General features: G+C 37.3%; 1 long non-coding RNA gene across 8 annotated transcripts; it reads right to left on the bottom strand.

Annotated features, from left to right (window-relative positions):
• Positions 1–502: 502 nt before the first annotated feature.
• LOC120295334 lies at positions 503–5,441 on the bottom strand. Of its 8 annotated transcripts, none has more exons than XR_005552677.1 (5): positions 4,574–5,441; positions 4,072–4,413; positions 3,413–3,538; positions 2,122–2,368; positions 503–849 (listed from the first exon to the last, which is right to left on the bottom strand). It is a non-coding gene; the product is annotated as an uncharacterized LOC120295334 (long non-coding RNA). The 8 variants fall into 8 exon arrangements; XR_005552675.1 differs by having other exon boundaries at positions 2,122–2,341; positions 3,377–3,538; positions 4,574–5,440; XR_005552679.1 differs by having other exon boundaries at positions 2,122–2,328; positions 4,574–5,438.
• Positions 5,442–7,438: the final 1,997 nt, after the last annotated feature.

The raw sequence follows: 7,438 nt of genomic DNA, 5'->3' as shown, positions 1-7,438 counted from the left end.
TCTCTGCACCCACCTGTCACTAGGTTATTTCCTGATTACTATTCCGACTCATTGTTTTTCCCTAGTCCCTTTATTCAGTTGTTAAGACGCCTGTTTTAAAAATATAGCCATGATCACTTCGAGGAAGATAACATATCCTGTGTTTCTATAAAAACCAAATTAAAGTGGGAAACAATTGCATGGTGGGGTGCATATATATAGAATAGGTGGCATGCCTAATTGAGATATGTCAATTATGAATGGAGATTTGGGCCTTACCGCCACTTCTTTCTTAGTCACTATTTGGAAAAAGTGATACTCCCATTTGAATTCTCTAGCTTTCTCAAGGGCAGTGAGGGGCCTTGGACACTTGGAATCATGAAAAAACTTGCTCAGGAGGGCTCACTGGACACTCATGACTTATCTGTTGTGACCTAGACAAAAGAAAAAAGAGAATTCTGATAAGACTGTAAGTAGGTCAAGAAAGAGAAGCAAAGCCAAAAGCAAGCGCACTTTCAATTGATTTGTTGCAACTGAATAAATGAGGCAGAAATTGCTTCACTAATCTACAGCCTCAAGTGAAGCTTCCAATGTTCACCTCAATCGACCTAAATGAGGTCCTTACAAGCATAATTGGCGATGGAGATTTTGACCAGAAAATCATCCATATCAATGAGAGCTCAAACATGCAGACATCCCCTTCATCCAGATAAGCTTCTCTCACCAACATGAGGCAACCACAGAGTTGTTTGCTGGATAATGGTGTTGATAGGTCTTGACCTGCACCAGCCGTGATTTGTTCAAATACCTAAGAGTAGCAATTTGCTGGTTCTTCTGAATGTACTTCTTTATGAATTCACAAGGAACACTCTGCCAATGTAGCATGATGAGGAAAAGATTAAATACAAACAAACAATAAAGAGAAAAGGCAAACAAAATGTTAATATACGCTAGTATTTACTAGTTTCAGGAAATTCAATTAACAGTGCTAACTGGCTGATAGAAGTCTTCAATCCCAACCTGCAATTTGAAGTTAAAATGTCTCAATACAGTGCTCATAGACTCTACAATAATGTACACAATTTTTGAACTGTCATGGTAACGCTTCAGGAGTTGCTAACACTGATCATGTCCACCACATCCTCTTAGTCTATGAATAAAGCAATCTTCTTTACACCTGATTAATGAGAAAAGTACAATCTATTATTTAAGAATCTGTAATCTTCTGAATCCATAATTAAAAAAAAAAAATTCAAAATCAAAACTGCCCCGATTTTACACATAAAGCCATAAACATTTCAAAGAAAATAACATCTCCAGTAAAAACCAAAACAACATGGGAAAACATTAGACTATAGGGCAAGATGTAGATGGCATCATGGTTGAGATATGCCAATTATGAAAGGACATAGGCCCTTACTGCAGTTCTCTTCTTAATAAAAGTGGCTACATCACCAATTTCAAAAGTGGATATACTCCAATTCAAATTCTCTAGTTTTTCCAAGAGCAATGCGAGGCCATGGACATGTGGAACCATGGAAAACTTGCTCAGGAGGCCTACTTGACATTTAGACTGTTTGGTTCAACACGCACAAAAGAAAAAGGAGAATTCTTATAGGTACCACTGTCAACCTTGTATTGAGTTACAATGATTTACACATCAGTCCCTGTGATCATGGTACTAACGTCTACATGTTCTTCACGTTAGACACAACTGATTACTACACTTAGCACCTCCTAAATCGTAATGCCACCAAATCAATATACAAAAAGATTGTTAGGAGAATTTCAAAATTTTGGAGAGAGACTAAGAAAAAGAATGTGAGGTTGTACACATAAGCATAACTTAGAAACCAACAAGTCACACCTCTGAATTCTCATGATGAGCATTTCAGGTTTTAATTTTCGCTCTAATCTTGAATCACATCTTTTTTGGTTCATTTAGATTTGGGATGCTGCATTAATGAGTGAGCATCTGGATTATTGCGAACCTCACAAACACAATGGGAATGGAAGAAGTATACTTCATTGATTCACCAAGGCTAACCAAAGGAGATATAACTATGAATACAAGATTTATTTCGGATGAGCCAAAGTGACACTACCAGAGTTCATTTCAATCAATGTAAACCAAGTCCTTACCAGCTCTAGTGGAAATGTAGACTTTGAACACACATCCTCCCTATTAATGAGCTCAAACACACAACATCTCCTACATGCAGATAAGCTTCTCTAGCAAATGTGGGCCAACCAGCAGAAAAAAAAAGCCCCGCGTCCACATCCACGGCTCCTGAGCTTCAATGTCCACAACATGTCTGAATACCTAAGAGTTGCAATTTTCTTGTTTTCCTGATTATGTTGCCTGATGAATTGAACAGGAGCAGTGTCCCTGTTTACAACCAAATTATGGTGAGGAAAGACCAAAACATAAGCATACACTAATGAGAGAATCTAATCACACAGCATGAATTTAAGGCAGTAGTTGCTAGTTTCAGTAGTTTCAATTGACAATAAACCATATAATGCTAGTAAACAATCTCAACTTGCAACCCAAAGTCAAGTGTCAAGATATACGCTCCTGGAGTGCAATAGGGTACATAACCAGAAAAAGCCTTCCCTGTCCTATATATATTTGAGACCATGAATTTCAGCCACACAAACCACAAGTGCAGGGGAAAAGGCAAAGACATCAATGACCAGAACATTGATGGAAGTGAAAATTTAATCTAAGCTGTTCCATTCTTTCAACTTGCAGCTCAAATTTTATCAAACTACTAATTCAATTTGACAAAGTAAACTCATCTTTTTTTCTCAAATATCTTATTAATGTAACAGAATAAAACAGTATCTCCTGTTTGACATTAAAATTATGAGTCATCAAGATCTACAATGAAACTTCAAAATCATAACTAGCCAACCCTTTATCTTTCAGGTCTTTCCCTTTAGTCACTGGGGGAGCAACATTCTTTGCAATATGCTTGTGCGTATCAACTAGTCTCCTTGTGTGATTTACATACATATTCTACTTTTACAACATTAAATATCATTGTCAAATTTCTCCATATAAGAGTACTTGGATTCTAATTCTTGACACTTGCCTCAACAATTGCTTTCCAAAACATCTATCCACATAAAAGGAGAGAACTGTCTCCTTTTCGAACCTCGACCACCAGCTAATGTCCTAATAACTGTCCTTTCATTCTTTTCCCCACTTCAACTACTTCATTGTTAAGATATATACCTGGTTTTAAGCATATACCCATGAACAGTTCAAGGAAAATAACATGTCATGTGGTTTACTACATTAAGTCAACTTGGTTATAAACTATAGTATAAGCAAAGATGTAAACAGCATCCATATGTTTGATTTTCAGACATGCGAAGCGTGGGATCATACCAAGCCAAACTAAACATAAGAGGGCCTCATCACAACCTTTGAAAAAGGGATGCACCGTTTGAAATTTGTTGGCCGATGTAAGAGCAGTGAGAGGCCTTGGGTGAATGGGACCATAATAAACCAGCTCAGGATGCCTCAATCTGCTTGAATGTTTGGACCTGCCTGTACTTAAAAAACGACAACTTTAGAGACAGTTTTAAGTACACTTCATTAGTTTGACTTGCTATGAAAAAGATTTTAGCATAAATTGGAAATAAATTTTATCCTTCCAGCATCACTTAACCAATCAAGATTACAAGTGATTTCTCAGACAGTCCAGACTATATTACGATCAAGGCATAAAAGTGACTTTTCAGATTTTTGACAACGCATAAAATTCTCGGAATATTTTCAAGTTCCATGATTTCTCCCTTTTTCCTGATAGAATTTGTACCCAATGTTACAGAGATATCTCTACCCAAAGAAATTTCAACATGAGACCCTGAACACAATATATCATCTCCATCTATGAGAGCTCAAACATGCAGAAATCTCGCCAATGCTCGGGAGGGAAGCACAGAAGATGTAGATTTAAGGGCAATATATTGCTTGTTTGAGTAACTCTGTTTTTAGACTCGAATGTGGAACGAATTTGAAGAAGAGAGCCCTAATTCACGCACAATAATACACCGAAATCGGAAGAAACATGAACTTACGATTTGTCGGATACAGATGCGGAGAGAGAGTGTGATCTTCTTCTTCTTTGATGAAGTGAGTGGACGACTAACTGTCCAGACTCGGTTGTGCCTCCTCCGGCGGTGACGACGGCGACAACGACAGCGTCTGGTTGAATCTACTTGGCTCCGCTCCGCTAATTGCAGCTTCGCTTCTCGCAGTCCTGGCAATTCCTGATGCTTCATTTTTGCTCCGTCCTTTGTGAAGGCAGCAGAGGCTTCCCCAATTTCGCTCCACGAGGAGGAAGAAGAAGAAGAAAGATGGAGAAAGAGCCTTTGGCGTCAAGAAGGAGAAGGAGAAGGAGAGACCCGCTTTGCTTCCTACTGTTCAGTTAAGGATGAGCCGAGATCCATCGATAGGGTTGACGGTGATGTTGATTTGACGAAATCAATAATAGAAAAGTCACAAAAAGAAAAATTTTAAAAAGTTGCGGTGCTGCCGAAAGACTAAAGGAAAAAAAAAATGGATGAGAGAATGATGTACCAATTCTATGTGCATTGATTTATGCTGCTAACTTCTGTATGGTTGTATTGAGATCATCACCCTTCTCCCAATTCCCTTCCGACTTGTATCTGAACAATGACACACCAACTAGTTCTGGTGTGCTTAGTGTACCCTTAGAAAAGGTCTTCATTTTTGGACACTCTTCCACTTCAATAATCCATAAGGATGGGAACCTAAAGATGCAACTTGGGATGGAAGAGAAGCATTCTAAGTTTGGCAGATGTTCAAGTGTCAACCATTCTAGCTTTTCAAAAGAAATCACTTTTCCTTCTTTGTTTCCATCGTCGGCCACTACTTCTTTCATTCTTTCACATCCTATTATAGTCATATCCATTGAGATGTACCAAATTTGTGACTGCTGAAGTCGTTATTAGATGTACCAATCTAGAGGAATTCTTCACCTCTAAATTTGTCAGATTCTGGAAGGATGTCTCGGTTGGAAATATTGTTGTCAAACAGGGACAATCCCAAACCTGAAATGTTTCGATGCTCTGAAGAATTTTCGACACTAAAGAGTCTTCTCTCCACACACACTTTAAGTTGTGTAGCTTGTTCAACTTAAGTTCTCTTAAATTTTCAAGCACCGGATGTTTCCTTTCTTCAACAAGCCCTTGTTCGGGAATAAATCTTCAAAGGAGCTACATAAGACTTCAAGGCTTTGTAAATTCTGAAATCTCTCTAGGAGGAATATGGAAGGAAAGGCAGCCTTTTTATCATGAAAGCATGCTAGTGTTAGTGCTTTTAGCTTGCTGAACATGTCATCCGAAAAATTTCCATCTTGTATCATCTGAATATTGTTATTGACTAATAAAAGTTTCTCCAAGTTGGGAAAGTCCTGTCGAATTGCCAATACAACAAGAGAAGTAAATTCAACAAAGTTTCTACAATAAATCACGTGCTGTAAAAGGTAAACCTATTAAGATGATTCACATGGAAAGTGGTCCTCTTCTTAAAGTTCATTATATCTCAAGAACCTTGTGTTCAAGACTCAAGCTTTTAAAAGTCTCATGTAGAGGTTGGTCTGGTCAAGTGGATATAGAGTGAATCTAAATTCAAGATCCCTGCACTCACTAAATTCATCTTTTGTAAGGAATATCTTATCTTGTTGACAAAAATTTATCTTCTTTGGAATCTTATGTAACGGGATGCACTCAAGATGTCACTAAAACATATGGAGTCCATAAATTTAGAAGTATGCTTAAGATATAAGAAATATCTTATGTTGTCTTCAAACTTATAGGAAAGGGTTTCTAGTTTTCTATAGTATTATAACAGGATGACTATGTATACGACTAGTGTATTAAAAAATACAAAAGAAAATAGTGCACTAAGGTACTAATGTTATTTTTGTTATAAAAAAAATTGTTTGAATTGATTTTTTTAGAGTTTGTAGAAAATGAAATAGAGAAGAAAAGTTCAAGTGTGCAACACGTCAATAATGGAGAGGACCTCTTGTCAAATCCTTATTGATTTCCCAAGAGCACCATTAGGTTAGATTAGGAATATATTCTGTTATCAATAGAATACTGTAATTTTTTTGTAACTCTAGGTAATGGAATATCTTATGCATGTCCACAAATGGAAGTATACTTAAGATATTAGAAATATTTTAATGTTGTCAACAAACTAATAGGTAGGGAGATCATGTTTTCTATAACATCATAACGCGACATGATATGCAATGGATATGATATTAGTGACCGCTTTAAAGAACAAAGTAGAAACTAAGGGAGAGCAACTATAATCATACCATCTCAAATGAAGAGTGTGCTTCTTGGTCTAAAAAGGTCTTGTTGATCATCTATTTGAGCCCAATTGCTCATGGATGCCACAAAGGATAGCATGCTCGTGTTTCACAATGAGTCACTCGTAGTTCCTTCAATAATGGCAAATTCAAAGGCAAGTTAGGACAAAAGCTCTTGAGTCGTGGCATGTCATGTAACACCAGAGAGGTTAGTTTTGGGAAAAGATCTTGAGTAGTATTGGCGCATGGAGTGTCATCCCCACTAGCGACTATTTCCTCAATCTCACAAGACTCCACTTGAAGTCTTCTAAGTTGGGTTAAACTTGTAGCCACCCAATATGGAAACAAATTTTCAAGGCTCTTACAATTCAGAACCTCCACTTCCCGTAAGCGATCAAAAGTCAAAGTTTCTAGAGGGCCATCAGTCCATATTTTGCTTAAATTGTCCATGTGGGAAAGATCCATCCGCATAAGTTGAGGAAATTGTACCTGCCATATTAAGAAAAAAATGACACAATGAATGTGATTGCATTGAGTTATGACCTTAAAGAAAAATTTCCAAACTTCCCTCATTCTCACAAATCATGAGAAGTCAAGATCTCATTAGTGACATAAATAGAGAGGGGTTGATTGATGCATTTATACAAGTTGATTGAAGACTAAGGCTAGAGATAATGCATTGCAACAAACATGAAATTACAAATGCATTTATAACATTTTGGAGTGACCAGACAATGTTGACTTTTCTTAATTACTCGGCAAATCATAGCGATAACTTAAAAGTCCGGGAATTAGGTTGATAGGCCTTATGGACATGGAACTTGGGTTCATTCAAATGGTTGCTAAGACTGGTTCTGTACCTTTCAACTTCATCCTAATCCCCCTCCTCCTAAGTCCTCATTTTTTTTTTTTTATAGTAGCTCTTATGTCACAATCACAGAGAGAGAGAGACGCTATTTTCCAGTTGGATGCAAGAGCATCTAAAGCATAAGAAAACCTACAATGCAAAATTGAAAGAGAGAGAAATGAGAGCCCTCCTATTTATGCTAATGCATGAATGGAGCCGTTGACTAAACATCAATGATAGCTCACTCAACTGT

Source organism: Eucalyptus grandis, chromosome 7 (genome assembly GCF_016545825.1).
Source record: "Eucalyptus grandis isolate ANBG69807.140 chromosome 7, ASM1654582v1, whole genome shotgun sequence".
Taxonomy (NCBI): domain Eukaryota; kingdom Viridiplantae; phylum Streptophyta; class Magnoliopsida; order Myrtales; family Myrtaceae; genus Eucalyptus; species Eucalyptus grandis.
Note: the sequence above shows the minus strand (reverse complement) of the source record. Positions and strands in the feature narration are given on the sequence as shown.